The sequence below is a fragment of the Elephantulus edwardii genome, unplaced genomic scaffold (genome assembly GCF_000299155.1).
Source record: "Elephantulus edwardii isolate Elephantulus edwardi_28Jun2011 unplaced genomic scaffold, EleEdw1.0 scaffold00403, whole genome shotgun sequence".
NCBI classification, from domain to species: Eukaryota; Metazoa; Chordata; class Mammalia; order Macroscelidea; family Macroscelididae; genus Elephantulus; species Elephantulus edwardii.
Window position 1 is genome coordinate 523,651 of NW_006400153.1, and position 6,197 is coordinate 529,847.

The following is a 6,197-nucleotide window of genomic DNA, read 5'->3' on the forward strand; positions in this document are numbered from 1 at the left end:
GAGACCGGTCCTTGGAGAGGGACATCATGCTTATTAGGGTGGAGGGACAGCGCAGGAGAGGAAGGCCCTCTATCAGGTGGATTGATTCAGTGACTGGGATAATTGGGATGGGAGTGTCAGACACGGTGTGATTGGCACAGGACAGAGCGGGGTTTAGGGCTGTTGTACACAGGGTCGCTATGAGTCGCAGGCGACTCGACAGCACATAACAACAACAACAACAACAACAACAACAACGTGAAACCTATACTTGGACCAAGAGGCAGTTGTCAGAACAGAGCAGGGCAACACCGCATGGAGAGCCAAACTACAACCTTTAATGTACCTCAGCTAAATTTTGAAAAACTTCTCCAAATACATTTAGAAACACTCTTAAAAATAGATTTTCTGAACAGACTCTGAAACTTGCTCTTCAGTGTAAGGAAGCTAATGCAAACGAAGAAACTAAATGAGAAGTAACCAGAGAATTTCAAAGGATTCCTGGAGAAAACAAAGTATTATAATGAAATGTGCAATAGCCTGCAGGTAGAAAGTCAAATAGGAAGAATACACTTGGCACTCCTAATGTTGAAGCCATTGAAGAAAATTTCAGGCTTCAAGTTATAATACTGAAGGATTCTATGGACAAAATATTCAATGACACAGAAAGCATCAAAACCAGATTAAGGAACACATAGAGTCATTATATCAGAAAGAACTGACCTACGTTGAACCATTTCAGAAAGTAGTATATGATCAAGAACCAACTGTACTGAAGGAAGTTCAGGCTGTACTAAAGGGGAGCTCTCGTGGCCTAGTGGTAAGAAACTGCACTGCAATTCCCAAAGCACAAGGTTCAAAACTACCAGCTGCTCTACAGGAAAAAGATGGACAATCTCCTTCTGTGTGATGAACTGCTTCTCAAAACCAGTTAAATGGTCATCTATGGGTCAGTTCTGACTCAACAGTACACAACACCTACTCCTCCTCCTCTTTCTCCTCCTCCTCGATGGGCAATTCTTAAAACAGTGCACTTTGTGGATCATAAGAAATGATAGATAACATTGCAGAGACAGGACTTAGAGGGCATTTAATTGTGTTTTTGTGGTAGTGGCTAAATATAAAATAACTTTGTTATACATGTTGGAAAGCTCATGTCATAACAGCAAGTACAATCTGTACTAATTGAATCTAAAAAGGCTTAGAAAACTATTGCTAAAGAGCAGACACACAAAGGAAAAACCAAAAGATAAAATGTTAATATTTCCTGTAAAATGCAAACAATAGAGTGCTGTTGCTGTGTGCCATCGAGTCAGAACCGACCCATAGCTGACCCTCCAGCGGGTTTGCAGAGGCAGTTAATCCTCCTGCAGACTGGCCTTGAACTGTGTGCCTTGGGGATTACAGTGCAGCTTCTTGCTATTAGGCTACCAGAGCTTCCTATACTTGCAGTACTTAAATGGAATAAGGGAACTCTGTCGGCATAGTCCATAGTTGTGCTGCTAACTTAAAAATGGTACCTCTCCCGCCCTCCTCGTCCCTCCCGCCCGCAGCCCCCCTCCTGCCGGGTCATCTCAGAAGAGTTGCCCGCTGGCCACACCAGACCAAAGCCGGGCAAGAACCTCGGCGGCGGCCACGATGGAGACTCTAAAGTGAAAGTGGCGGTCCGGATCCGGCCCATGAACCGAAGAGAAATTGACTTGCATACCAAATGTGTGGTGGATGTAGATGCAAACAAGGTTATTCTTTATCCTGTAAATACTAATCTTTCCAAAGGAGATGCCAGGAGCCAGCCAAAAGCATTTGCATATGATCATTGTTTCTGGTCTATGGATGAATCTGTCAAAGAAAAATATGCAGGTCAAGATGATGTTTTCAAGTGTCTTGGGGAGAATATTCTTCAGAATGCTTTTGATGGCTACATTGCTTGTATCTTTGCCTATGGACAGACTGGATCTGGAAAATCTTACACCATGATGGGCACAGCTGACCAACCTGGATTAATCCCACGACTTTGTAGTGGTCTTTTTGAAAGAACTCAGAAAGAGGAAAATGAGGAGCAGAGTTTTAAAGTAGAAGTGTCCTACATGGAAATTTATAATGAAAAAGTTAGAGACCTACTTGATCCCAAAGGAAGCCGACAAACTTTAAAAGTCAGAAAATGTGCTGGCGCCGTATGTGGATGGACTTTCTAAACTGGCTGTAACAAGTTACAAGGATATTGAGTCTTTGATGTCAGAAGGTAGCAAATCTCGTACAGTTGCTGCAACCAACATGAATGAAGAAAGTTGCAGATCCCATGCTGTCTTCAAAATCACCCTCACACATACCTTATATGATGTGAAGTCTGGGGCATCTGGAGAGAAAGTGGGCAAGTTGAGCTTGGTTGATTTGGCCGGCAGTGAAAGAGCAACAAAAACTGGAGCCGCAGGTGACAGGCTGAAGGAAGGGAGCAACATTAATAAGTCTCTCACAACCCTTGGTTTGGTTATCTCGGCCCTTGCAGATCAGAGTGCTGGCAAAAACAAGAATAAATTTGTTCCATATCGTGACTCCGTTCTCACTTGGTTGCTCAAAGATAGTCTTGGCAGTAACAGCAAGACAGCTATGGTAGCAACTGTGAGTCCAGCAGCTGATAACATGATGAAACTCTTTCAACTCTGCGATATGCCGATCAAGCCAAGAATATTGTTAACCACGCGGTGGTCAATGAGGATCCCAATGCACGCATTATCCGAGATCTTCGGGAAGAAGTAGAAAAGCTCCGGGAGCAGCTAACCAAAGCAGAGGCAATGAAGTTCCCAGAGTTAAAAGACCGATTAGAAGAATCAGAGAAGCTAATCCAGGAAATGACTGTGACCTGGGAAGAGAAATTAAGGAAAACTGAGGAGATCGCACAGGAGCGACAGAAGCAGCTTGAGAGCCTGGGCATATCCCTTCAGACTTCTGGTATCAAAGTTGGAGATGATAAATGTTTCCTTGTTAATCTGAATGCTGATCCTGCCCTCAATGAACTTCTGGTTTATTATTTAAAGGAACATACTTTAATAGGATCAGCAAATTCCCAAGACATCCAGCTATGTGGAATGGGAATTCTTCCTGAGCATTGTATCATAGATATTACATCAGAAGGCCAAGTTATGCTGACTCCTCAAAGAAACACCAGGACATTTGTAAATGGCTCTTGTGTCTCCAGTCCTATACAGCTACACCATGAAGATAGAATACTATGGGGAAACAACCATTTCTTCAGACTCAATTTGCCTAAAAAGAAAAAAAAAAGCAGAAAGAGAAGATGAAGAACATGACAGCTCCATGAAGAATGATAACAGTTCTGAGCAGCTGGATGTCGATGGAGATTCCTCCAGTGAGGTGTCGAGTGAAATTAACTTCAATTATGAGTATGCACAGATGGAAGTCACCATGAAGGCTCTCGGGAATAATGATCCAATGCAGTCAATATTGAACAGCCTGGAACAACAGCATGAGGAAGAAAAACGATCAGCACTGGAGCGCCAGAGACTCATGTATGAACATGAATTGGAGCAACAACGAAGGCGGCTGTCTCCTGAGGAACAAAACTATCGTAGCAGCATGGACAGGCTCTCTTTCCACTCGCCCAGTGCCCAACAACGCTTAAGACAGTGGGCTGAGGAGAGAGAAGCAACACTGAATAACAGCCTGATGAGGTTGAGGGAACAAATTGTTAAAGCCAATCTCTTGGTGAGTGAAGCTAGCTACGTTGCCGAAGATTGGATAAAAGAACAGAATATACAGATTCCAGCCTCCAGCCTGGATGCCAACAGGAAGCGTGGCTCTCTCCTTAGTGAGCCTGCAATCCAGGTGAGAAGAAAAGGAAAAGGAAAACAGATTTGGTCTTTGGAAAAATTGGACAATAGGTTGCTGGATATGAGAGACCTTTATCAGGAGTGGAAAGAGTGTGAAGAAGATTCCCCAGTAATACGGTCTTACTTCAAGCGTGCTGATCCATTCTATGATGAACAGGAAAATCACAGTCTCATTGGGGTGGCGAATGTCTTCCTTGAGTCCCTTTTTTATGATGTGGAGTTACAATATGCTGTTCCAATTGTCAACCAGAAAGGCGAGGTGGCAGGCCGACTACATGTAGAGGTTATGAAGATCAGTGGTGAAATTGGGGAAAGAATAGCAGGAGGTGATGAAACTGCAGACTTTTCCTTTGATAAAGAAACCCAGGAGAACAAGCTCATATGCATGGTTAAAATATTGCAAGCTACTGGGTTGCCACAGCATCTGTGCCACTTTGTCTTCTGAAAGTACAACTTCTGGGATCAACAGGAAGCAGTAATTGTTGCACCTGAAGTAGATACTTCATCCTCCCCCGTCAGCAAGGAACCAGTGCATGGTTGTCTTTGATCATTGTAATGAGTTTTCAGTAAACGTCACGGAAGACTTTCTTGAGCATCTTTCAGAAGGGGCGCTGGCAATTGAAGTATATGGCCATAAAATGACTGATCCTCAGAAAAACCCAGTCCTGTGGGATTTGGGAATTATACAAGCAAAAACACGTAGTCTCCAGGACAGATGGAGTGAAGTCACCAGGAAAGTAGAATTCTAGGCTCAGATCTTAGAACAGAATGAAAATGGTGACTACTGCCCAGTGGAAGTAATTCCTACCAAAGATGTGCCTACTGGAGGTATCTTCCAGCTCCGGCAGGGTCAATCCCGACGGATTCAAGTTGAAGTGAAGTCTGTACAGGAATCTGGCACATTACCATTAATGGAAGAATGTATATTGTCGGTTGGCATTGGATGTATCAAAGTTAGACCGCTCAGATCCCCCAAAATACATGAGACTTTTCAAGAGGAAGAGGAAGATATGGACAGCTATCAGGACAGGGATTTAGAGAGACAACGTCGAAAATGGCTGAATGCATTAACAAAACGACAGGAGTACTTAGATCAACAACTACAAAAGCTTGTCAGCAAACATGATAAAACAGAGGATGATGCTGACCGAGAATCTCAACTGCTAGAGATGAGGTTGACCCTACCTGAGGAGAGGAATGCGGTAATGGTCCCCTCCGCTGGCAGTGGGATTCCAGGGGCCCCAGCAGAATGGACTCCGGTGCCTGGAATGGAAACACACATTCCTGTTATATTCCTTGACCTAAATGCTGATGACTTCAGCTCTCAGGATAATCTTGATGACCCAGAAGCTGGTGGCTGGGATGCTACTCTCACTGGGGAGGAAGAAGAAGAGTTCTTTGAACTGCAGATTGTAAAACAACATGATGGAGAGGTCAAAGCAGAAGCTTCCTGGGACTCTGCAGTCCACAACTGCCCTCAGCTCAGTAAAGGCACGCCCTCGGATGAACAACTGTTCTTCATTGTGCAAGTGACAGTGCAGCTCAGCCATCCAGCTGACATGCAGTTGGTGTTACACAAAAGAATTTGTGTCAATGTTCATGGCCGGCAGGGTTTTGCTCAGAGTCTTCGGAAAAAGATGTCTCATCGAAGTTCTATACCTGGCTGTGGAGTCACTTTTGAAATTGTTTCAAATATTCCAGTGGACGCACAGGGAGTAGAGGAATGAGAAGCATTAGCAAGAATGGCAGCTAATGTCGACAACCCTGCTTCTGCTGATTCAGAAGCTTATATTGAAAAATACCTCAGAAGTGTACTGGCTGTGGAAAACCTTCTTACTTTAGATCATCTTCGCCAGGAAGTTGCAGTGAAGGAGCAGTTAACAGGAAAAAGGAAGTTGAATAGGAGGAGTATTAGCTCTCCAAATGTCAACAGATTATCAGGAAGCCGGCAAGATCTTACACCATCATACAGCCTAGGCAGCAATAAGAACTGTGAAGATGATTATTTAGATTTATTTATAAGCTCTATGTTATGCAGATGACACACCTGCCTTGCAGAAAGTGAAAAAGACCTGAACCACTTACTAAAGAAGATAAAAATCTTTTTTAAAGAAGATAAGCCTTCAATATGGATTACACCGCAACGTGAAGAAAACAAAAATCCTCACAAATCAATTTATATCATGATAACACCATGATAAAGAGGGAAAAGATTGAAATTGTCAATTATTTTACTTGAATCTGCAGTTCTTACCCATGTTAGTAACAGTCCACAAAATAAAAAACGGAGTTGGATTGTGCTGGTTAACAGGGACCTCTTTAAAATATTAAAGAGTAAAGACTGCAGTTTAAAGATTAAAGTGCATTTGA

At 43.1% G+C, this 6,197-nt stretch overlaps 1 pseudogene; it reads left to right on the forward strand.

The window, feature by feature from the left end:
• The window catches only part of LOC102876191, a 37,443-nt pseudogene extending 31,574 nt beyond the window's left edge, over nucleotides 1–5,869 (forward strand).
• Nucleotides 5,870–6,197: the final 328 nt, after the last annotated feature.